The following is a 27024-nucleotide window of genomic DNA, read 5'->3' as shown; positions in this document are numbered from 1 at the left end:
CTTGGCCGAAGTGATAACAGAACCATGTGGTTTTGACAGAGGTAGAAGCAGAGATGGACAAAAGTTGCGGCCAATAACTTTGGCAGAGACCAGAATGCTCGGCTACCATTAGGGCAAGAAGCAAGTTATCTACTCTTAGCCTGTTCAAAATCTAGTTTGGACTGATTAATGACTGCTTTACAATTGTTGCGAGCTTTGGTGTAGGCAGAAAATAAAACTGGAGAATTGGAAACAAGCCAATTACAATATGCAACATTCTTCTTTTGAACAGCCTTAGCACATTTATTGGAAAACCAAGCTTTACATAAAGGATGAGATTTTAAAGTGGAGTGTGGAATAAAGGATTCCATTCATACAAGAATAATTTCACTGACATCTGAGCAAACTATGACATCAGAAGTTTTGAAACAGTAATCTGACCAAGGAAAAGAAATCTCACAGGTCATCCCATTTTGCATTCTTGTAATGCCAAACAATACAAGGTTGGGAATAGCCATGACATAAAGGCTCCATTTGAGAAAAGAATCACCAAGTTGTGATCTGAGGTGCCTAAAGGACCACTCACTTAGACTGTGTAATTAGAAGGGTTATTTGTGAGAAAAAGATCAAGCGTGTTGGCTGTATGGTTAAGACTGTCCGGTATTCTTGTAGGTAAATGAACAATCTGTGCAAGGTCATTAGTAATTGCAAAAGCCTCAGCATCTCGACCTGCTGGGTCGGTGTGACTAGAAAACGGAAGCCAGCTGGAGTTGCAAACATTAAAATCACCAAGGAAAATTATCTCACTGTTAGGAAAGTTGGACTGGAGAAAGTCAAGTTGCAAAGAGAGGAAGTCAAAGAGCTCCAAGTGATTAGTGAAGTTGGGAGAACAGTAGATACACCAGATGAATTTGACACAATGAGGTAAGAGAGATTTTAAGCCAGAGAAGATCAAAAAGAGGATATTCCAAATTACCAAGTCTCTGACAGGGACGGACATATGGACAAGTATCACCTTTGAGGCGAAAGGAATCATACAGCGAACTGAGATGAGCAGTAGATGAATCAATCGATAGCTGAGATTCTGTCAGAAAAAGTACATGGGGTTTGGCAGACTGCAAGTGAAAATGGACATTGCTGAGATTAGAATTGAGACCACGTATATTTGTGAAATGAATTAGGAATGTAATCGAAAACCAAAAATTAATAGGCAAACAATTTATTTTTAATTTTATAGTCACTGACAAGTGGAAGAGAAAACATCCATAATACATAAGCCTTTTAGACTATCAGTAACAAACAGATTCTAAACTCTACACAGGTGAAATATTTTTATTTAAAGTGATTTGAAAATTGAGCATTTTTATTCTTGCATGATTTTTCTGCATTTCTTTCACTATTTTTTTTTTTAAATTCTAATTTTTTTGGGGAATAATTTCTTTAATGTTAGACGTTTCAGTTGAAATAAGAGCAATTTTAAAGGTAAGTGAAACAGCATAGTACAAAGGGTACTAGGAAAGTTTTGCAATACAGCTTTGTTTATTTAATTTTTTCAAAGTAATTTCCTCTACATTCAATACACCTCTCCATCCTCCGAAACCAATCTTTAAACCAGTTCTGCCAAGTTTCACTAGGGAGTAAAGCACACTCGTTGTCCCAAGCCCGTAGAAGGTCCTCATCACTGGAAAACCGCCTCCCTTTTAGCTTCATTTTCACATGCGGGAACAGTGCAAAGTCGCAGGGAGCAAGGTCTGGACTGTAGGGAGGGTGCTCGAGAAGTTTCAGTCCTGTCGTGGTCAAATATTCGGTGCAGGCTTTGGCGTGGTGAGCTGGAGCATTATCGTGATGGAGGTACCAGGTGTCCATTCTTGACTTTGGCCGCAGGTTCTTCATAGATCCAATGACTTTAGGCAGGCATTGTTCAGTATACCACTTAGCTGTGACTGTCTTCTGCATGTCCAAAACGACACGTTCCACAATTCCACTCGATTTGAAAAATACAGCTATCATTTTCTTCTTTACAGATCGGGATTTTCTGACAATTACGGGTGTGTCGTCATCATCAAAGACCCAAACTTTGTTTTGGGCCTTGGTCGGCAGATCGTAATAGTACAGCCAAGTCTCGTCACCTGTCACGATGTTGTTCACGTACCGAGATTGTCCCTTATCAAACTTTTTTAACATCTCCAGCCACCAAGTCACACGTCGTGTCATCTGCTCTTCAGTCACAGTTGATGTGGCACCCAGAGAGAACAAAGTTTCTTCACGTGCAAATGATCTTGCAGAATCAAACGAATTGCTGGTGCATTTAGGCCCAAAGTATCCTCTATCTGTTGGTAGGTCACTCGCCTGTTTTCGTCAAGCATTTTCCTCACAGCAGTAAGTTTTCCTCCGTAACTGACGTTCGTGGCCTTCCCGGCCTCTCAGAATCCTCCAGAGTGAAATTTCCCCTTTGGAATTCTCTATACCATCTGAATATCGTTGTACGATGTGGACAATCATCATCTAGCAAGAGTCATTTCTTCTAAGCACTGGTCTATGGTTAAACCACGCACGAAATTATACCGCAAAACTGTCCCTATCTCATTTTGTGACCACGATGCCATCGCAAGCACTTTACACTCTCACTACTAATGAATAACTGAGCCCATCGACTTGGCGCGGCAGCTACTATGCACGTATGAACATGTCTCAACAAGCAGCTTCCTATGATTCATTGTTGCGTCATATTGCAAAACTTTCCTAGTACCCTCTGTATATACTATCTTAAATTTGCTGTTTCACTTACCATTGATTTTATTTTTATCACCCCAAGATTTTTTTTTACTGTTTCTTTTTAATATAGCCTTGCCATTGCACCTCTATCCATTAGTACCAATTATTTTTCTTAAAATTCTCATTTCTGAAGAATCAAACTTTTGATCAATCTCTATTTCTTGCCTAGCTCTCAGCTCTATATGTTAAAACAGATTTAAAAGAACTGTTTATAACTGGCTGTTTTTTGTCGTTTTGCTAATTTTGCTCTAAACGAATTGGTATAACTTGCTGTACTTCTTGCTTTGCTTATTCTATTGTTCATTTCTGTCTAATTTTCCATTTTCATTAACTCTTTTGCATGCAAATTCCTGGACTTGCAGTGGAGAGTTTTATGAACAAGCTCATGCTTGTTCATAAAACCGTCCACTGTAAGCCCACGTGGATAGTGTGTTTCTGTTGGTGCAGGCTCTGTGATAAATCTGTAGCACAAATGTCTGTTTTGACAGGCTCTGTGGTGCAAGTTTTTTGTATAATTTAACGTTTTTTAAAAATAAATATTTTGTACATAAATGCTTTTAAATATTAATTTGAAACATCTAACATTAAAGAAATTTAGAAAAGATGACAATAGGAAGACTTAATAGATATTTGAAGCAAAAATAAACAATAATAACAGGAAGACAAAAAGGAAGGTGGACTGATCAAGTAAAGCTAGAATTAGAAGAACAGCTAGTACAGCCACTCCCAGACTTATGTAAGGGTTGCATTCCGTGGAACTTTACGTAAGTCGGAATTTCCGTAAATGCTTATGCAGCACTCGCAACTATGTGTACTCAAATTGATTGAAGCAAAAAATAAATGTTCAACGAACATGTAAATAGAATTATTTATTCAATTTTTTTATCTCATGCACAGGAAAAATTACAAAAATTTCAAAATTATAAAATTACAAAAAGAGAGAGAGGAGACGCATTAACGTCAGCAAGTTTTACCTTTCGAGCATCGTTGCCAGAATTAACTCTCCAGCTGATAAGCAAGACGCTGCAGAAGTTGAGGGCTGTGGAGATTTAGAAGGGGTTTTTTCCCAACACATCACAAAATTTGTCTGCAGCTGCAAAATCGACACTGGCAACTTCACCGCATACTTCAATGTTTTGGAAACCGATGCGATGCTTGAACCTATTAAACCACCCGTTGCTTGCCACAAACTTGCTTGGGGTTCGCTGTACTTATCCTTAATGTCTTCATAAATATTTCTTGCTTTTTCTTAAATGGCCATTAGACTCAGGGGCACTTGCTTCTGAATCTGATTTTCCGTCAATATTATTAATAGCTTTTCCATCTTCGATATAGCATCTGAACACTGTTTTGCGATCACTGTTGATCTTAAATGCATTGTTCCTTTAACATGTTCTTTTATATGCACATTGCCTTTAAAATAGTATTCACTGTTGAAGCAGAGAGACCTAATTCCTGTGCAATAGATGACAAACTTTGTCCTGCTTTATACTTCTTAATCATCTTCATTTCTAAATCAATTTTGTTTTGTTTCCTAGCACTGCCACCACTTGCATTTTCCATTGGTAGCTTTCCCTTCTCCATTGTAATAAGTAAATAGGAATGAAGAGAAGATTCTGAAAATTTATTATTGTTTTTTATATGATTGAAGATTTCAGTAAAGGGGAACCTCATTTCACCATAATACTGTAACATAAAAACCCACAGAATTCCAGTTATCGTGATTATCGCAAATGCAATAAGATTGAGTTTACTACCCGTTTATAATAGATTGCGTTAACAGAAAAGCCCAATAAACTGGAAAGTGCAAATTGTTTTATGGTCGTGACCTACAGAAACGTTCTTTAGAAAAATATCAACAAAGCCATTCAAAATTGATTCTTATAATGGAACATATGATAATGATAAAAAGGTAGTGCTCCATTATAAAAATGTCTGTTTAGAGATAAATAGCTTAGTTATATAGTGAATATTTCTGTGTTATTGGATTCACATTACGATATTTTCACTATACCTCCATTTATTTCTACGGGATACAAAATACATTTCTACGATTTTTTTTAAATTTGCACTGGACAGCAAAAACTTATGTAAAGCCGAATTTCCGTAAGTCAAGTATTACTTAAGCCGGGGAATACCTATATCGACAATATAACAGAAAATAGGAAAGCAGAAAAGAAAACAATGAATGGAAGGATGTTAATCCAGAAGATCTGAATTGTGCTACTACAATGAAGTGTACCCAGGAGTGTGGTGAGTTTAACACTTAAACCCGTGTTAAATTTTGGGAATTATATGAGTTTTTTATTTTAAAAAATTTGTCCAATAAAATTTAAAAGAATACTTTAAATAGGGATGAACCTTAGCTGAAATTCTTCTGGAGTGGTTTTGTCTTTTTATGAAACTCCAAACACAAAAGGTATTAGAACCTACAGTACTTTGGACCATGCATAGCTTAAAGGTTGAGAAGATGAAAGAAGATACTTGTTGACATCAGACTTGAATTTCTGAAGATTGTAATTTTCAGGAAATATGTGCAAAAGAGGGGGGGTTGTTCCAGAAAACGTTAAGTTGAAGGGATAAATGAGGAACAAAAGTTGTTTCTTTGAGTTTGAATTTGGACAGTAAATGGATGTTGACTGGTTGTGACATGTGCTCAGACTGGTTTGGGAGGGAGGAAGGGAGAGTGGGGAATTTTAGAAGCCAATTCAGAAGAAGTGCCCTGGAAGTAACCAAGGAAAATGCATGCAACAGAAACTGCAAGTCTGTGAGACAGAGTGGAGAGAGAGAGAGAGACTGTAAGAGATAGAGCATTAATTACCCTGACTATCTCTTTTGAATGTCATCTAGAAGCAGAGAGGTTAATGGGACACCGCTCCCAATGTCAGAACAATCCACCCTACCATGGAACATATATTTCATGGTAGGGCGGATTTGCGATTTACACAGAATGAACAGATGTTTGGAAGGAAAGTAATGCTGAGAGCGAAAGAGAAAACCCAGTTTTTTAGATGCAGAGGAAGCAATATTTGTGATGTGCTTATGCCAAGCGAGATTAGAAGTCGGGGTAATCCCTAATAGAGATATGTGATCTCGTCTAGAAATTTGAGTATCATCGAAGATAAGCGTAGGAGCAAAAGAATCCTTTTTTTGAAAGATAAGACAGTGACTGAGTTTTAGAAGGATTGAAATTAACTTAGTTATCTGTGCCTAATTGGAGATCTAGTGAATCTCTTATTAACAAATTGGCAGCACACCTCTGCCTGTAGCCCTACTGGATGTAACAGATTGGATAACACTCATATATTATTGAATAATAATACTCATCACAGATGATTGTGATGAGTATTATTATTGCAGTTCTACAATTTTCTTCTTGTAGTCCACTAGTTTATATTATGCAATCATTTATATCATTGTATTTGAGGAATAGTATACTATGTTTAGTGTAGCCATTATGTTCAACTGTATTGATATAATCATGATATAAGACATATTTTTTACAATTCCACAGGTATATAATTAATGCCATAAAACAATACATAACATAATTTTATAATGTAACACAACAAAAAGTTAGATTACTTTACACCATCAGGCATCTCTCATATTGTGCAGTTATACTTCGCAACTGGGTTGTCATCATTGCAACATCAGGGCACCTACCGGATGAGAAGCCAATAAGCTTCGAAATGGTGCCATATGGGTAGTGGTATCTGCCGAGAATAAATAACAATAGTCTCCCCCTATGGTGAAGCGTTACTTATTTGAGGTAGTGCAATATCATGGTAACTCGTGAAGGTATTCACAATATGAGATACACTTAAATTATGCCAATTTTTAATTACTTATTAGTTGGCTGCATGCAGAAATGATGTAATTACACTAATGTACATAATGTAACACAATGTACTTTTCTGGCCTAATATATGTATGCTGCTGTAGAAACTAGGAATAGTGCTGAGAAAACTGTGTTCTGATCATATTTGCATTTTTTAGAATCATAATGTTAGCATAATGCTATACCCCTTTAAATTTACATTTTAATAAAATCAGGACCCATATTAGAGCAGCAAAGCAAACTCATATTAGTGAGAATGCTTTGAGTTTTGGTACCAATTGAAGGGGACAATTCTCCAATGGATCAGGATCTTATCACTTGTAGCATGTTTGCAGAGGTCATTGCAGCAGACTATAGAGTCATAGGAGATGCCCTTGAATGAAATGAAAACAAGGGAACCATAATGTAACACAATATATGCAATGAAAGGAAATCAGGATGAAATTACATTTATTGAGCAATACATTAAAATTTTATGACATTTATTTCTTCATATACTTGGACATTATCAGTGAGCTCTGGACATATTCTTTCTCTTTTGTTTGTTCTCTGAAAGCTAATAATTCAATTACAAATAGCCTTGATTAAGCTTGAACCTGGTAATGCACATCTTCCCTCTTCCTTACCCTTGTTTACATGTTTTGGCCAAACTAAAGGAGGTTCTATCATTGCATTTAACATCAACAAAAGGATTAGAGTGTTGAATAATTACAAAATTCTGGACAAGGTGTCAAATTATTTTTGGTGTGTGTGTATTATGTTGGTATCAAAAAAGTTTGAAAAGCACTAATGTGCAGTTTAAATTCCCCTCTTATTAACAGAAATTATTACCTGTGTTTCAGCATGACAGACAAGCGAGTTTCTCACAACATTCTGTGAAGTTGAATCACTTATTCATTAACCAACATTACATTTATTTTCTAAACATCTTTTTTTTTTATTATAAGCACTTAGGCATAAAATTCTTTTACATAGTTCTTGGAAACATTTTATAGCACACCAAGTACTGATTGGCAGGGGATACTGATTCTGTAATTTCCTGGACCAGCCCATAGGTAGCTCACAATGCATTTTCAGCATATGTGGCATGCTGGAGGAAAGTCAAACCACTCCTGGTCTATCCTATTCAAAATGGCAGATCAGAGGGGAAGTGAGTAATTATCGATCTGCAAGCTTAACTTCTGTGCCATTGGAAGTAATAGTCAATCAATGGTTAAAGAAGTGATGCATGATCTGTTGTTGTTATTGTAGTAGGGTTTTAGGAGCATCAACGACTTCATTGCTCTGTGTATACCGTCTGTAAATTGCATGTGTTCTGAGGTTGATTTTGTTTGCTGGACAAAAAAACCCAGAGTTTCCAGGAGAAAATCATGCTAACCCTGGCTGAGACCAATAACTCAGCTATGTTGTGAAAAAGGCCCATAAAATTTCCTCATATCATTGACAGGACTTGAATTCAGGTCTTTTTCACCAGGTGTGGGGAGGAGAGCAATCCTACCAACTGCATGCATAATCATCTTGACAGGAACACAATTATATAATCAGCATGGATTTGTTAAGTGAAGACCTTATCTGACCAATCTGATTAGCTCCTTTGAGGTAATCACAAAGGAATCAGATGCAAAAAATACTTTCCAATACTTTCCACTTACATTTCACTAAAGATTTTGATACTGTTACACATGAATTACTGCTGTACAGACTAGAGCATTGGGAGAAAGCTAATGCTATGTTGAGTGGTCAGAGTCAGGGTTATTAATGCCGTTGCTCTTCATAGATTAATATCAGTGGAGTTTCCCATAGTTCAGTGTTGGGCTCCTTACTGTTTTCAATAATTATTAATAATACTGAGGAAGGTATATCAAATATCTAAGTTTGGAAATGCTACAAAGGCTGGCATGGTGATTAATTACAGTAATCAGGATATGCTACTCCAATAAGACATGGAGAAATCAGGTAGATGGGCTGAAAAGTCGGGGGAATGGTCGGCCTTTCGTCTTTTGAGTTTGAGTTTTCAGTTTTGTTCGGTGTCGTGTGTGAAGTGCACAATGTCTTCTCGTAAACATTTAAAAGATAAAGTCGAACTCATTAATGCGTATGATCTGCAAAAAAATAGTGTTCGCTATCTCGCTGCAAATTTTAAAATCGGGAAGACACAGGTAAGCGACATTTAAAGGGAAAAAAATGAACTGCTCAAACAATTTTGGCAACACGGAAATGATCAGGTTCAAAAATCATTCCCGAAAACTGTTGGACTTCAAATTGACAATGTTACGTATGAGTGGTTTTGTCGCGCACGTGCTAAAAAAAATTCCCATTAATGGGCCTATTATTAGGGGAAAGGCTTTGGAGGTTGCGAAATTTATGGGAGTAAATTGAGTTCAAAGCTTCTGTGGGATGGCTAGACAAGTTCAAAACTCGGCATAAAATTTCTTGGAAAACCGTTAAGTGGTGAAGGTGGATCTGTTGATACTGGGGTTGTAACAGAGTGAACCGTCAAATTGGAAGATTTATGTCGTGATTTTGAAGCTAAGGATATTTACAACTGTGATGAAACAGGGTTGTTTTTTAAAGCTCTTCCTGAAAAAACAATGAGTCTAAAAAACGAAAAGTGCCAGGGCAGAAAAATTTCTAAGGAACGCTTGACTGTACTATTGTGTATAAATATGCTGGGAGACTTTGAACAACCTCTTGTTATAGGAAAACCACAAAATCCTCGTTGTTTCAAGGGCATAAAGTTGAATCTTTTGAATGTTGACTGGAAGTCTAATAAAAAAGCGTGGATGACACGAGATATCATGAGCGAATGGATAAGTCACTTTAACCAAAACATGATTCGTCAAAAATTATTCTTTTCATGGATAATGCTGCATCTCACCCGCACATTGAATTGTCCAACATTCAAATCGTTTTTCTGCCACCAAACACATCTGTAGAGTGTCAGCCCTTGGATCAAGGGATAATAAAAAATTTTAAACTTCACTACAGAAAACGTGTTTTAAGACATCTCGTTGCAAACACGAACGGTGTAACATGTGCGAGTGACCTTGCAAAGAAACTCAGCATCCTAGATGAGATTCAATGGATTTTCTCTTCAGTAAACGCAATTAGAAAACAAACTGTCGTGAACTGTTTTGTAAAGTCTGGCTTCTCAAACGCAAAAATTGAAGTTGTGAACAGCAATGTGGAGCACCAAGAACAACAAGAACTTCAACATCTATTGATAATGTACGATACTTCCGCTACAAGTGGCCCTGGCTACAAAGATATAGACTCAAACCTCACTACAGAAGATGGTGCTCTAGATATAAACGACATTATCATCGATATTTTTCAAGAAGTTCCTCATGAGGATGAAGAAATGGAAGGAGGTCATTCTGTCGAAGAACATATTAACGACGAACCACCGATGAAAATAGAAGAAGTGCTCATACAAATCAATCGTTTAAAAAAGTTTTTCGCCGCTGAAGAAGATACTGAAGGACTTTCAATGGTTTCTTCACTCCAAAGAAATGTTGAAAACAAAATTATCAGCCGGAAGAAGGTGCAGAAGAAAATAAGTAATTACTGTATGTATTTTTCTTAAGATAAAGTCATAATATGCATAGCACAGTTGTATGTATTATTTACAAAAATATTGTGCAAAATCTGTATGTAATTTAATTTAATTTTACATTAACCGTTTAACGATTTTTCTTTATCTTCTTGTATATGTAATTGTATATTATTTACAAAAATATTGTTCAAAATCTGTATATATTTTAATTTAATTTTACATTAAACGTTTAACGATTTTTCTTTCTTTCTTTTTTTTTTCTCCCTCAGACTTCTTGTTAGCGGACACTTCTCTCTAACGGACAAATTCTCATTCCCCATAGCTGTCCGTTAAAGGGAAGTTTCACTGTATATAGTATTCACTTTTTCTGGTTTCCTATATAAAATTGCTAGTTCTTTGAACATGCTACTTTTTTTCTTTTTTTTAATAATTAGTTTTGGGAGAATGTGATCATACGTGTGATATATCTGAAACCGTAGTATGAAGAAGTACATCATGTCAAAGTTGCTGTAATCTGAAAGCTAAATCATTTCAATTCAATTGTTAATTACAGGTAGCATTATTTTTTTCAGTACTCTTTCAGTCAGATGTTATATTGGCATTTTCAATTATAAAATTTGTCTTTCAGCTGTACTCAATTATTGTAGTGCCATCTATTTATACTTCATATAAAGAATCTGAAAAACTAAATCTATGTTCATATTCGATTGTAAACAGAAGGCAGTGTTTTTTTTTTGTCTTCTTCAAGTCTCAATGTCTCAACTGGTGCAACTATCAGCATTTAGGAAATAGTTTTCCCAGGGTCTGGCTCAATTATTATATTTCCACCCATTTACACTTTCATATAAACAATCTGAAAAACTAAATCAATGTTTAAATTTAATTGTTAAGAAGCAGTCGGTGTTTTTTTTTTTTGTCAAGTCTGTTATGGAAACTGGTATTGTCAACATTTCCAATTATAAAATTTGTTTTTCCACTGTACTGCTATCCATTTATGCTTCATATAAATGATCTGAAAAATTAAGTGATGTTACTGATATTTATATTCAACTGTTAACAGCAGGTGGTGGTGTTTTTTCAGAGTAGAAATAACAAAGTAACTTATACTCTCTATTAGTAGTAGTGGCATGTGATGCAAGAAAGCAAGTGTATGAGCTTATGCAGCATCAGCCAAAAAATAAAAAATTCACACACCCATTCCTTCTAAATGTTGTCCAATTCCTCCTTAAATTTATTTAACCTATCAACTTCCACAACAACAACAGATGGAAGTTTGTTCCAGCAATTAACCACCTACTGGCTAAAGGCAAATTTCCGCACATCTATTCTACATCTGTCTTTCCTTAATTTGAATTTATGCCCCCTTAGGTTCGTAATCTGAACAAGTGGAAGGATCCCTTCAGAATTCAGCTTACTCAACCCATTCAAGGACTTATACACCTTAATCAGATCACTGCACAGGTGCCTAGTCTCCAGCCACTGCAATTTGCAGAACTTAAGCCTCTCTTGGAAAGAGGATCCCTTCATTCCCCTTACCAATCTTGTTGCCCTTCTCTGTACACGCTCAAGCAAATCTACATCCTTCCTAAAATGAGGCCTCAAGACCTGTACGCAGTACTCAAGGCATGGCCTGAGCATTCCCTTATACAGAGGGACAATCACCTTCTTCTCCCTGCTAGCAAAATTCCTATATATCACTGACAAAACCCCATGACCTGCCCTGGCAGCCTGTCTGCATTACTCAGAAAACTTCATATCTGACTGCACAATTACTCCGAAGTCTTTTTCATTTTCTACCACCTTAAGTGCAGTACCACACAGTTGATACGTTTCTCTGGGGTTACTTCTACCCATATGCAGTGCTTTGCATTTGTCAAGGTTAAACTTCAGTTGCCACTTCTCAGCCCATCTGCGCAAATTTTCTAGATCCTGTTGCAGTAGCACACTGCCGTTATTGTCATTAACAACCCTACCAACCTTTGTATCATCTGCAAACTTCGACACTAAGCCTAATATACCTTCATCAATATCATTGATAAATACAAAACAACAGTGGACCCAACACCGAACTCCTTGGGACTCCACTAATAACATTAGTCCACAACTAAATATTAAAGTATTTAGACCTGCTGTCAAGATCTCATAAAGGCTTTTCTGATGGTAAAATTAAAAAACTATTAGACCTTTCTGAAGCAATTAAAGGGAAAAAAAGGAAACTCTCACAAATAAGATAGTTTCCAACTGTTTCGTGTGGTGTGATTGAATTTTAGTTTCGCTAAATTAACTGAAGGAGATTGAGTTATTGTCAAAATGGGACTAAATAAATAAATAATAAAAAAACTGATGCAGTATACTCCCAATCATCTGGGAGCAGTTTATTCAGGTTGCGGATTAACCGGGAGATAGGGAAAAAAATCGACTTAAACGTCTGAAAAAATCAATTACAGTACCTACTTACAATAATTTATTTTTAAATTTAAATATTTTTTTAAAAAAATACCACTTAGGATCCCAAGAGCCCTTAATCTGCCACTTGGCAGTCTACTGAACAATGCTTTTCCTAGGGATGCCTTCGGTCCTTAGGCGTATGTGCATACAAACAGGTACATATTCACTGTTCATCAGTTAGTGTGTGTTAAGTTGGTGGGCACACTTTTGAGTTGCAATTATTCAGTAAGTACATGTATTTTGTTTGTGCTTATTTCAAAAGTTTTAAAGTTACTCATCATGGTAACATGAGCAGGCCACACCTTAAGTAGTGTATACAGGTTTGGAGGCCTCATTTCAAGAAGGATGTAGAGCTGCTGGAATGAGTACAGAGAAGGGCAACAAAATTAATGAATGGAACAAAGGGTTGCTCTTACTAAGAAAGGCTTAAGTTTTGCAAATTACAGTGTTTGGAGAGTAGGCACCTGCGAGGTAATCTGACTGAAGTGTATAAATCCTTGAATGGTTTGAGCATGCTCAATGCTGATGGAATTCTTTCTCTTGCCCAGATTAATCACCTGAGGGGACATAGATTCAAACTGAAATTCAAATTCAACAGTTGTAGAATAGATGTGCAGAAGTTTGCCTTTAGCCAGTGGGTGGTTGATTGCTGGAACAAACTTTCATCTGTCGTAGAAGTTGACAGCTTAAATAAATTCAAGGCAGAACTAGACAAACATTTGGAGCGAATGGATGGGTGAAATGGGAAGGTGGGGTTTTTTTTTTTTTTTTTTGCTTGATGCTGTATAAGCTTGCATCATATTCCTCTGCTAATGCTAATGTTAAAAATAAAAGAATTGTTCTTTCAATACAACAAAAACTTGAATTCATCAATAAACATGATAAAGGTGGTACTGGAGTGTACTTTAATGAAACAGTGCGATGTTGGTGAAAAACTGTATGAGATTTAATAAAGAATAAAGTTAAATTAATTGGATTTGCTGGAGTTTCAGATAGTGCTGGTGGTATATCAAAATGAAAATCAATATACAATGAACTGGATAAAGCGATTGTTATATGGTTTAATCAAAAGGGCACAAGGGAATCCAGTTACTGGGATAATTTGCACCGCTCAGGGATTCCCAAGGATTTAATGTACTTCTGGTTGGCAAGATTTAAACAATGACATGGAATTAAACAAATTAAACAGATAAATTTAAGTGCCTATTTCAGCAATTCTTAAAGAGGAAGGTCTTATGCCAGAACAAATTTTCAATCCTGTTGAAACCAATTTGTTTTGGAAGTGTTTACCAAACAAAACGTTAGCCTGTGAAACTAAATGGAGTGCTTCTGGTTACAAAGTTCCTAAACAAAGGTTGACTGTTTTATGTTGCTGAAACTCTGCTGGAACTGTTTTTTTAAAATCCTGTATTAGTCTTGACTAACATGGGGTATTTTTTCTAAAAAAAACTTGTTAGTCAAGAAGGGTTGCATTTGTGTTCCATGCAGCCCTACTATTTTACAGTAGTAAAATAAAATGCATTTAACAAAAAGTAAATTTAATTCTTCATTTAACTTAGATAACTTTCCCTTCATGCCTCCACCTTCAGAGTAATCAACAATACTTCTATTGTTTATAAATACTGTTTTTTTTTTTTTTAATGCAGGATTTTGTATATATCATCATCTTTCAACCATGTTTATCTAGGACTAATGAAAGAAAGTTCAGTTATAGCCACATAAAATTTCAATATTTGTGAACATGTAACCACTAAAGTTACAATTTGTTTTCTGAAGGAAACAGATTGTCACTAGTGCCTCATATACATTACAAATTAGAGTACATTTGCTGCATCAAAGTAGACAATGCTATAGAAACTAAATGTTTTAAATAAATTTTGTTAATTTTCTAAATCTGCTTAACAATATTAAAATATTTGAATACCACAAAAATCAGCAAAAGTGCAGTCAGATACTTACTTTCTGTTAGTGGACTAAAACTCATCATTCCAGTATGAAGTCAGAAATCAAAAACAGAAGTTATAAATATCATTACACAGTAAACCTGCAAAAAAAAAAAAAAAAAAAAAAGAAAAAAAAAAGCAAAATGCAATATGGGAAACATGCTGGGAATTAAAAAAATTAAACAAGAGCAAAGTACAATTAAATTAAAGTCTAGTTATTTATTTTGGCAAATTTGTTATATCAGGCAGAGGGTGGAGCTTCCCACAATTGAAAGACATCATTAATGTGCTAGGTCAATGTCATGCAGATGTTTTTGTCCCAGATCCCTTTTGACTTTAACTTTACTGTCATACTACATAATAAATTTTGTTTTATTGCTCTCAATAATAAAAAATTGTGATCAAGAAACAAATATATTCCTGATGTACCACATTTCAAATTACACATATTTAAAAAAATAAAATTAAAAACAAATATTGCTGTATGTGGTCTGCTTTCAAAAATGCTAGAGAAAAAAGGTCTCTAACAAGTTACTTCTCAGAATTAGTGAAGGGTAAGCACATATCTTTTTACTACGTAACTCATTCGTGGGGCACATAATGAGCAATCATTTTCATATACCCCAACAGATTTGTCTGCACAGCTAGGATCTACAGACCACAGTTTGAGCACCACTATGTCATAAGCCTTTCCATAAAGTTGAGGTGTAGTAAAAAATAAAATAAAAAACTGGCTACAAATATTAATATCTCTAAAATTTATAACAACAATATCACAAACAACAAAACATAATGGGGGGGGGACCTCAAGTTCCTGTCATTCATTTAAAATTAGCTTTTGCTCTTTTTCAACACTCCTCTAATAGGATAGGATCTTTAAAATTTTTACTGTGATTTATAGTAGGACATGTGAAATTCTATTTTCCATCCATCACAGACATAACTGATTCTGCAGATGTAAATGATAATTATGAGGAGCAAAGTGACACTATCTCTGTTTTCAATGAACGTGATGTAGCCAAGTATTGCCTACCAAGGTTCCTCTGTGATCATGTCTGTCCTGTGTTAATAACACTGGATGCCAAATTTAAACACCTGATTTTTTTCCTTCCCGGAAATATGATACATCTCATATTTTGATGAACTGAATCCAAAATTTGAAATCTGATAATGCCTAGCACTCACAAATTTAGACAAGAATGTATGTTATGCTTAATAAAATTTTAAGTATTACAATAAATGGTGTAAAAATACATTTTTTTTTTTTTTTCATTTGCTTTCTTTTTTGTAATGGCAGAAATCTCTCTGATCAATTTCCAGCAATAGTCTGCCAGCATACTTGGTTTCCACATACTTTGGTAACATTTCTCCATGACAGTAATAACTTGATGAAAACGTTCATCACTAAATATCCAAGGTTATCTGAGAAAATGTCTAAATGGGAATGGAGGAAACATATGTTTACAGACACTGCAACTGAAATTTTGGAATAAAATCCGATGAAAATTTTATAATTGACTGCTCTACTGTTGCCCAAAAAACATTTCCAATCTTCCAGTTCAAAAAGATACTATATATTTTAACAATCTTCTGAGACACAAAGCACAAATAGTGTAGCATATATGAAGAGCTTACTTCTTGTCCTGATCACCTAATTTGCAGCCAAAATAAAGTTAATGTGCTTTCTTTAACAGGGGCACTGTGAGATATAGATTGTGAAATTTTGTGTAATCATTGCACACAGAACAAAACCTAACTGATTATTTAAATCATGCAGGGATCAGGTGGGGGAATTGAATAGTCTAGAATCTGACCATTGCAACAAGATCTAGAAATTTTTGACTCTACAACCTCACAATAACTAACCTGAAAAGGTAGACCAAAATTTAAATATGCAAAAACAAAACAAAATACCTTGAAAACTGAAGTTTCTAGGGAAAAAATAGAGGTAAAATTCAAAATCAATGTTAAAAAATATACTGAATTCTACCATATTTCTCAATTTTTCATTGTTGCTTGGTGTAATTATTCACTGATTTTAATTGTGAATCCCTGACCTCTTAATTTAACTAGTTCTTCCAAGTAATCCACAAATGTATAAAAATCAAACCAGTATAACTAGATAGACCTATATGTTTAATAGTGGAAAGAAAATTTATGTACCCAATAGTACATTAAGAATATAATTTTCATCACACAAAAAAAAAACCTTTGGTCTACAAAATGAACTATTTTAAAGAAGTAATTTCTTGGATAGCATATGGGAAAATGCCAAATAAAATCAAGAAGCTTGGTTTTTCACTGGTAATAAGCTATTGCACATTTTATGAGTGGAAAATGAGATGCAGTACCATCACGTCCATATTGACTTGTAGCTGTTATTATGGGCAGAATCAACCTATAGTGGAAATCTATTTTTATTAGTGACTACTTTGTATATGGTAAATGCCACTTTTGCATTACAAGTTTTCTATCCAAACCTAATCCATTTTACTTGCTCAGCCCATGGCTAACATAGCTTGCCAGAGGCAATTCAGGAGAATTTTGGTGAAATTAACAAACTTATTTCTAGTATTAAAAAGATTTTGTCAAAAGGCCCTTGGGATTAGCAACATAAAGAAATATACTGCCTAGTCTTCCTCTCCCGCCTGATCCTGTTCCACAAGATGGGGAATATGGTTACAGTCAGCATCATTTTATGCTAAAAACTTTATTCTATAAAATAATTTGTTGATTCCTTAGATATCACACATTCAGCGGCTGTTGGTAGTGCTTTCTGATTCTTTGGCTAGAAAACATTTATTGTTCATCCAGGCCCATTTCAGCTGGTTACCTAGTTGTATAACCAAACTTTAAATGTGGGTTCTAAAGTTCCAAAAATACAATAATGTGTTAGAAAAGAACTCAAGGTTTCACACTTTAAGGAAAACAATGAATTTATTAATATGAAAGAAAATGAACTTCCATTTGAAGTAGACGCTTCAAAATCTCATATTTTTTAAATACACCAATCACTTCCATAGAAAGGTCATTCTCTGCATATAAAATGATCTTGGACAATAAATACCACAAATTTACAATGGGCCACTTTGAGAAATATATTATTGTGTATTGTAACAAAAATTGTTCCAGGTATGAATTTGAAAGGGAAAACTTTTAAAAAAGGTGTTAAAACTTTTCAGGAACGGTTTTATTTACTTTAACACGTTGAATACAAAGAAAGTGTAGTTCAATTAATTTCAATAAATGAGTAATAAAAGTAAAAATTATAGTGCATATATTAGCATTTTGATGCATATTTGACCTGTTTTTTTAGTGCATATAATGCAATATTTAGTGATCACAGTGTGTTAATGTAAGATTAACTTAAAGAAGTAACTACTACGAAGGATTAGAGGAAGGGATTTTGCTTTAGTAAGGGTGAATTTATTGGTCTCAGTTTTTAAATTCTATACATTGTGACCATCTGATGATGTTACCAACATCAAATTGTAAATGGGAAGCAGTCAGGAAAGTTCCAAGCTTAGACTTAATGGATGTCAGATGAATTGATGAGACGTGACGGAGAAGAAAAATACACGGGGCAATTTATAAATTATCAGGTGATATAGAAGCCTATGGCAGATATAAACTAGTCTGTAATTGAGTCACAAAGGAGTTTAGGCAAGCTAAGGCAGAGAATGGCATTCTCTGGCATTCTTTCTGGCAAAGAATGCCAAGAAAAGCAACAAAGACTGCTTTACTTATATTAACAGTAGAAGGAAGGGGTTGAATCACATTGGTCCACTTGATTTCGATGATTTAACTGTTGATGATCCTGCTCAGGTTTCTGACAAACTGAATAGGTATTTTGTATTTACATTCATATGTTCTTTAGGGAGGGAAATCCCAGAAGTTAATAAAAATCCACCAGGCAGCAAAATAATTTTGTGATGGCTGAGAGGAAAGTGGAAGAGAAATTGTTGTAGCATAACTTGAAAGGGCATCTGTGATGGATTGGGTCTATCAAATTATATCAAAAGCTCAGTCATAATTATGAAAACATCTTTGAATTCAGTAGAAGTCCCTATGGACTGGAGATGTGCAAATGTAACCCCACTTCACAAAGTTAGATCAAAAGGCGAAATGAGTAATTACACAGCCCTGTTAGTTGAACTTCTGTTCTAGGGAAAATAATGCGAGTCTCTGGTTAAAGAACCCCAGGGGCTCATATTTGGTGAGTACAGGCTTGGCACACCAAGGGGTCCTGAGCTGGATGTCATCATTCTTCTTTTTCTACTTCTGACTCTCTCTCTCTCTCTCTCTCTCTCTCTCTCTCTCAGGATAACTCAATTTTTTTTTTTGGCTGGTGCAGTAAAAGCCTCTGGCTTCCTTGCACCATACGGCTAATAATAATAATATATGTTGCACTGCACAGCCTCTACTCTCCACACTATGGCAATAGAAAGTATTGTTTCAGCCCTTGCTGTTTCTAGATATTTTTCTTATAGTATTTTGTTATAATTAAAAATCAAACGTCTAAGTGGATAGGTAGGTGGTTATAGGAAAAACTCTTAACTTCTTTGGAAATCAAGTATGGTGCTTTTGACAATATTTAAGCACACTTTCACCATCTTCACAGATCTTGAACTTAGGATGTCCATCTTTTAAAAGTAGCTAATAGCAAAGTGACATTCTCGACTCAAAAGGAAAACACAACCTTTCCCATATACTGTGGTCCGCAAATTGTAAAGCACATGATTTCCAATCAACATTCAGTCACTACTAAATAGAGGAATGTCAGTACTTCTTTCTGTAATCAGAACCTGTTTTTTCTAGTTCAGTTCCACCATTTGATATAACAAGTTTAGCCTTATTTTAATATATATTAGTCAAGGCTGCAAAACATTTTTAAACCAATGGTTTATGGTTACATATAATGAAATACAGGGTGCTCAAAAAGGTCACTATTTTTATTTGTTTTTAATGTTATTAGAAATGAAGAAGGAAATAAAACATATAGCATCAATCTTTTTAAAAACACAATCACACTGTGAACAAGAATATAGCCATAACATTGAAGGATTTCCATTAATCTCCAGAACATTCCAGGCAAATGGACAAAAGACAAAGTAAAAATACATGTAGAATAATATTGTTCAATTCTCGGATGGTAAACGGAAGATGCAGGATGATACAATACTCCTTCCAATCTATCCCATAAATGCTCTATTAAGGTTGAGAAGTGATGACTTCATCCAGAAAAGTAGGATCAGCTGTCATGTCCTTGGGATCACTTCTAACAATGCAGGTAGGATAACCTGGTATAGCACATTTTCCTACTGGATATTGTCATCACCAGTGGAGTACAGAAGGTTACTATGTATAAGAGGATATACATAGCCTGCTATGATGTTTATATTGTCAATAACAGCTCTTTTTGACATATATCAAAGATTCCAGTGTCTCCAACAAAAAATTCCCTCATAACACTGTTCTTGCTAGCTTGGGATATCTCCACTAAGTCTATGATAAGTATGATGGCAAGATCTATATCCTGTCCACTCGAAATAACTCCTGTCTGCTCAAAATAACTGGAAACGGGACTCATCGGACCAAGAGACCCGTCTACAATCATCTAAGGTCCAGTGCTGATGTTCCTTCACCTAGTTGAGGTGTAGAGTCTTTTGTTGTGGTGTTAGCAGTGGGGCTCTGGTGGGTGAGTGGCTCCCATAACCTATTGTGGCTAACGATTGCCTGATGGTCTTCGTGGAGACATTTCTGACACCTCCCTTGTTGAAGTCAGCAGTGTGCCACTGTCGCTCTCCGGTTGGCTGAAACAATACAAGACAGATGTCGATGGCCACATTCATCCACCACTTTTCTCTGCTCACAGCACTGTCCACGATGAGATGTTATTCCAGAAACGGCATATTCCCGATACACTCTTGATACTGTTGAACAGGGATAATGCAATTTCTGTACCATCTCCAAGTAGCCCATGCGCCAGGCACCTACTACTATCTTCCCTCTTTCAAAGTCAGTTAACTCACGACGTTTGTCCATACTGACATGGAATTACCATCTACGTGAATGCAGTGAACCTATATACCTGCCAAGCGATGGGTTCGTCCACTAGTGACAGTGTTGCATTGTCCAGAAACCAGGTATCCCATGAATTCTGTCCTTTCAGTGTAATGCTTGCTCTCTTAGTTGTTGGTCTTGTTCAGTACCTATTTTCTCATTTTGGTATATAACATTTTCCATACCAGGCCATCTGGCAAAGATCTTATTTTAATGACATAATTTAGATGGTTTTGTTGCATGCCATGATGTCCAGGGTTATTAAGTCATATTCATAATACAGTTCAACATAGTCTTAAAAGTTTTAATCTACTTTCCACATTGTGGCATACAAAACTCCTAACAATATTCACTTTGTTCAAGCAGGTTTCCAACCACATGATGAAAACATATCAAATTCCGTCCTCTCATTCCTACACAAAATTCCAAATGTACCAGCCCTTTTGATTCCTTAATATTACAACAGAGCTTTCAGATAGGTTCTTGGGAATGGCAGAAATAATGAAATTAGTTTTATACTTTATGAAATGAATAACAGTAAGTGCCTTTGAATTCTGAAAGATATAACTGATCAGTAATATGCTGTTTTCTTTCTCCAGGCAGGCATGCTCTAGTTCAGTTCCACCTGGTTATTCCCCACCTCACCTCTAAAAAACGGAATCCATCCTACACAGAATACTCCAGTTATAACACTCCCACTTAAGGTACTATCCTGCTTTTAGTGCTCTTTTCTTCTGGTTCCACAATCAATTCTGTTAAGTGGAGGGGGGCCCTTTTATAATGATTTCCTGCTTATAGTACTCACTGCAGCTAGTCCCTTTGAAATTACAAGAACAAGAATTCACTGTATTAAAATTTCCTTCTACATTGTTGGTCCAGTTAGTCTATACTGATTCTCACTCATAATATCCCCATTCTTTACAGGAAAATCATTTAACATTAAATTAGACACCTTTTTTTTTTATGAAAAGCCCAAACATCAGAGATATTTAGAACCTATAGTACTTAGTACCATGCATGGGTTGGAGGTTGAGAAGATGAAAGAAGATATTTGTTGACATTAGAATTGAACTTCTGTAGACTGTATTTTTAGGAAATACATAGAAGGAAGGTTGTTCCAGAAAATGGAAGTTGAATGAATAAACAAGGAAGAAGAAAAGTTGGTTGCGTTAGTTTGAAGTTGGCCAGTAAAAGGATGTTGACTGGTAACAGCACATGTTCAGACTGCTTTGAAAGAGATAGCAGGAATTATAGAAGCCAGTTCAAAAGAAAGTATCTATAGAAAAGGCATGCAGCAGAAGTAGAATGTCTATGAGACAGAGAGTGGAGAGACTCTGTTAGAGATGAGTCATTAATTAACCTAAATGTCCTCTTTTCAATAGAATCTAGAAGCCTGAGAGAAGTTTTGGGAGCACCACCTCAGATGTGGGAACAATATTCTATGGTAGGGTGGATTTGAGATTTGTAGAGAGCAAACAGCTGCTTGGAAGAAAAGTAATGCAGAGAGCAAAAGAGAAAAATCCAATTTTTTAGATGCAGAGGAAAAAATAGAGATTAGAAGTCAGGATAATATATGATCCTGCCTAGAAATCGGAGTGTCATTGAAGATAAACATAGGAACAGAAGAATACTTTTTTGCGAGATATAAGACAGGACTAAGTTTTAGAGGGATTGAAATCAACTAAGTTATCTTTGCTCCACTGGAAAAGTAACCGGATATTAGCTTTTAAGGAGTTGGTAGTGGATATTTGAGAAGTCAAAGCTGTTGAGCAGAGCAAGATTTCTCAAACTGGAAGGGAGAATGCAATGTGTTATCATCAGCAAAACCATGAATAGGATTTCTGGTCAATGGAAGGTCATTAATATATAAGAAGAAAAGAGTAGGGGAAAGAACTGAACCCTGGGGTTGGTTGGTTGATTTGGTTTTTAATGGCACATTGGCAGCTAAGGTTGAACCCTGGGGAACACCAGCATTAGTGGAGAAGTTAGAAGACAGAGAGCCATCTACCATAACCTGCAGTGAATGGTCAGAGAGAAAACTGGATACCTAATTACAAAAAAACACTTGGCAAACCATATGATGGAAGCTTATTTAGAAGAAAGCCCAACACGATCAAAAGCCTTTGAAATGTCAAGAGCAACTGCTTTAGTTTCACCAAACTTTTCCACTGAATTTGTCCATAGAGTAATAACATAAAGCAAGAATATCACCAGTGGATCGGCACTGACGGAATCCATACTGGCGATCATTTATCAGATGGAAGTTTTCTATATAGCTGAGTTCGGGGTTAATTGATTTCTCCACTACTTTAGAATGAGTAGGAATAATTCCATCTCTACAAGAATAATTAAACACAATCTGAGCAAACGTTAACATCAGAAGTTTTGAAACAGTAATCTGACCAAGGAAAATAAATCTTGCAGATCATCCCATTTTGCATTCTTGTAATGCCAAACAACACTAGATTGGGAATGGCTATGAGAGAATGGCTCCATTGGAGAAGAGACTATCGCCAAGTTGTGATCTGAGGTGCCTAGAGGACCAACCACCTCGACCATGTACTTTGAGTTTTTTGTGAGAAAACGATCATGTGTGTTGGCTGTGTGGCTAGGATTGTCTGGTGTTCTGGTAGGTAAATGAACAGTTTGTGCAAGGTATTGCAAAAGTCTAAGCATCTCGCCCAGCTGGGTCAGTGTTACTAGAAAACAGAAGCCAGCTGGAGTTGTGAACATTAAAATCAACCAAGGAAAATTACCTTACTGTTAGGAAAGCTAGACTGGAGAAAGTCAATTTTCAAAAAGAGAGAGGAAGTAAAAGAGTTTCAAGTGATTAGTGGAGTTGGGAGAACGATAGAGGCAACAGTTGAATTTGACAGAATGTAGTAGAGATTTTAAGCCAGAGAAGATCGAAATAATAAAAAGGGGAGATTCCAAATTACTAAGTCTCTGACAGGAAATATCAGAACACATATATGTATAAGTACCACCTTTGAATGGAAAGGAATCATACAGCGAATAATTTGGACGACCGAGATGAGCAGGGGTTAAATCGACTGATAACTCACACTCTGTCACCCTTAGATTTGGCACCCTTACAACTAATTCTTTTTCAAAACAAACTTTTCCCTCAAATCTTTAGACTCAGTTTCCAGACTTTCACAGAAGGTTTTGTAACTACAATGATTCAATGATGCTTATTATGGAAGCTGTGATTTCCATCTGTAAGTTATTTTTGTATGCCACATCTCTAAGGAATTTTAGCAAAAGAGAAATCAAAAAGCCACAGACAAAGCAAACAAAATAGTGATTGAAAACATTTTTGAAATTTTGAAAATGAATGTCGCCCTGTCATGGATGCCATAATGTTCACAACTATCTAAGTTAATAGCAAGCAGCATAATATACAACCTAAAACTGTCCTGGGACAACAAAAGTAACATTTCAAGCAGTACTCAAATTCAATAGGAATGCCATTCCAAACTAAAAGTTTCCAAAATGTTAAAATAATCACTATCAATTACCACCCCCAGGGTACTGAGCTGGATACCATCATTCTTCTCTTTCTTGGTTATTCCCTTCTACTTCTGACTCTTGTTTTTTCTCTCTCTCTCTCTCTCTCTCTCTCTCTCTCGTGGAGTAATTCAGAAATTATTTTTTTTTTTGGCTGGTGAAACATAAGCCTCAGGCTTCCTTGCACCATATGGCTAATAATTATAATAATAAGTCTGCTAAAAATAATAATTAATTGTATTGTATGATGAACAGAACAAATGAGAATTAGTGTATAATGTTTGCAGGTGTTGGATAAGCTTTTGACAAAAATATAATGTAGGATCAGAAAGTTTCAGAACTGAATTTGTTAAAAATATTTGATCAAATAAGAAATCCTCTTTATTTTATAACAGAATGCCCAGAATTGTTAACAGTGCATGGCGTTTTGGTTTCACAGGTGCAAAAGTTAAATTTTATCTGCTGTTAATGGTATCATAATTTTTTTTAAAATGTCACTTTATAAACAAAAAAAAACCTATAAAATTGTTTTTTGTTGAGTAAGCAGTCTCAGAACCAGCAGAAATTATTGATGAAGCATACAGTGAAAATACTTCATCAAGAGGACATGTGAATGGTACAAGTTTATCAAAGTTTGATGCAATATTAATGGGGATGAAATTATGAAACCTTGCACATCAACAAATAACAAATATGTTTACGCATGTTATATGAGCATTATACAGGCTGATTGTGAAATAAGAATTTAAGACAGTTTCTTAAGCTGGAATATAATATGGCAAATTGATAAGTTGTCATATCTGATATTTTTAAAAATGAAAAGATTATGCAACTTTGTCCTGAAATTTTAATAGCAGATCTGATAGAAACAAGAGCTAAATTTTCTAAAGAAATCGTTGAAATTTGCAATCATGATCTAGGGTTCCTAAAAGCAATAGTGACAAGAAATAAAATGTGGTGTTACTTCTCACACAGACAAATCAATCCTCTGAATGGAAGTCTCCCAGGAAGAAAAAAAAAATTGGATTAACATGTCTGAAGACAAAGTTATGCTAGAATTATTTTTTGACTTAATTCATTATGAATACATAATTATGAATTTAAACCGGATGGCTGTAATGTTAATATAAAAATCATTATGTGCTTGAGAGAGAGAGACAATCAAAAGGAACACACATTGACTGTGATAAGGAAACAATGTAAATTACTCCATAGAATAGTCCAGCTCCTCATGAAACAAAAATTTCTGAATACCTTTTCAAATATTTCTATCTTACAGCATCTTCATTATTCAGCTGACTTTGTGTTGTGATTTTTTTTTTTTTAACAAAATAAAGAACTCATTAAAGGGATCACAATTTTGAGGTTAAGCAGAAATTATGGTAACAACAACAAACACAATCAAGGTAGTTTCAAAATACTGTAACATTGGTTATACCTGCATGTTTTGGTTTCATGATTTTTTTTTTTTTTTTTTTTTTGAAATTTGTATAAATGATGGAAATGTATAAATAGCAAAGTATTTTTTTCTTTTTCATGTGTACCATCTAAATATTACACGTTATCTGTTTAAATAAAAATTTGGTCCTGGAACTTTTTAATCCTACCTTGTATATTTAATCTTATTTTTATTACCAAATATTAACATTCTGGTTAGGTATCTTCATTACATACTATATAAGAATACATTATATATACACTGCCCTACCATTAATATCTGGACACCCCTCCATGGATGGAGGGGTATCCAGATATGGATGGGAACCATGGATGGGAAAACAGGTCCTATGCATGCAACACATCACAGAACCTGCTATGCATATGCAAATTGGGCTTTGAACAGACAATTCCAAAAGTGGGCATGCAAGATGACATGTTCGACAGAAATAACAGACTTCCAACGTGGAATGGTAGTAGGACGCCACATAAGTGACTTGATGTCTCGTTCTGTACGAGACATCAAGTCACTCTGTGGATTCCTAGGTCAACAGTTGGAGACATCATATGCAAATGGAAGAGGAATGGGACTGAATCTCCCTAAAAATGGCCTGGTAAACCCTGAAAACTAGAGAATTCTGCGAAGGACTCGTGCGCAAATCATAATTTGCCATTGTCACAAACACTCTGTGAGAATACTGGGACTAATGTCAGCACTAGTACAACACGAAGGACACTCCATGATATGGGTTACAATGGTCGTGCAGTTTGATCACCTCAACAAACACTCGATGCTGATTAACATGGGTAAGGAGTGTGAATCCTGAACTGTAAAGCAGTGGAAAACAGTCCTATGGATAGGTGAATCAAGGCTTGCACTTTACCAGTATGACGGCTGTTCCTGGGTGTGGTGAATGCCAGAGGAACAGTTCCTTCCTGATTGTATCCTCCCAACAATGAAGTTTGGTGGAGGCAGTGTCATGGTATGGGGCTCGTTTCGTGGTTTGGTTTAGGCCCATTAGTCGTTATTGATAAAACCATGAATGTGTGCAATACCAGAATAACGTGGACAATTATGCACTTCCAACATTATGGCAATACTTCAGGGAAGGCCAATACCTGTATCAGTAAGACAACGAGCCATGCAATACTGCTCGGGTCGTAACAGAGTGGTTTGAGGACATGGGTGTGGAAAAGTTGGATTGGCAGCCCGGAGTCCTCATTTGAACCCTATTGAGCATCTTTGGGATTTATTGGATCATCGGGTATGTGAACGTCTTGATCGCCCAACAAACAAGACTGAACTGGTGATGTTTTTTTTTTTTTTATTTTTTTTTTTATGAGAACCCCAAACACGAGAGGTATTATAACCTATAGTACTTAGTACCGTGCTTGGGTTGGAGGTTGAGAAGACGAAAGAAGATATTTGTTGATATTGGACTTGAACTTCTGTAGATTGTAATTTTCAGGAA

The 27024-nt window shown here is 35.6% G+C and overlaps 1 protein-coding gene across 4 annotated transcripts in view; it reads right to left on the bottom strand.

Moving 5' to 3' along the window:
- LOC150076258 (solute carrier family 41 member 1-like) overlaps nt 1-27024 on the bottom strand; it is a 192990-nt gene that overhangs the window by 145494 nt on the left and 20472 nt on the right. For 2 of the 4 annotated variants that reach the window (XM_090387762.1, XM_090387761.1), the window contains exon 2: nt 14559-14643. The exons of the other annotated variants lie outside the window; for them this stretch is intronic. The gene's annotated coding sequence lies outside the window, so the exon portion shown is untranslated. The remainder of the gene's footprint in view (nt 1-14558; nt 14644-27024) is intronic. 4 annotated transcript variants of the gene reach the window in all.

Source organism: Mastigoproctus giganteus, chromosome 13, assembly GCF_048544385.1.
Source record: "Mastigoproctus giganteus isolate SK-2022 chromosome 13, ASM4854438v1, whole genome shotgun sequence".
In the NCBI taxonomy this organism is placed as follows: domain Eukaryota; kingdom Metazoa; phylum Arthropoda; class Arachnida; order Uropygi; family Thelyphonidae; genus Mastigoproctus; species Mastigoproctus giganteus.
Note: the sequence above shows the minus strand (reverse complement) of the source record. Positions and strands in the feature narration are given on the sequence as shown.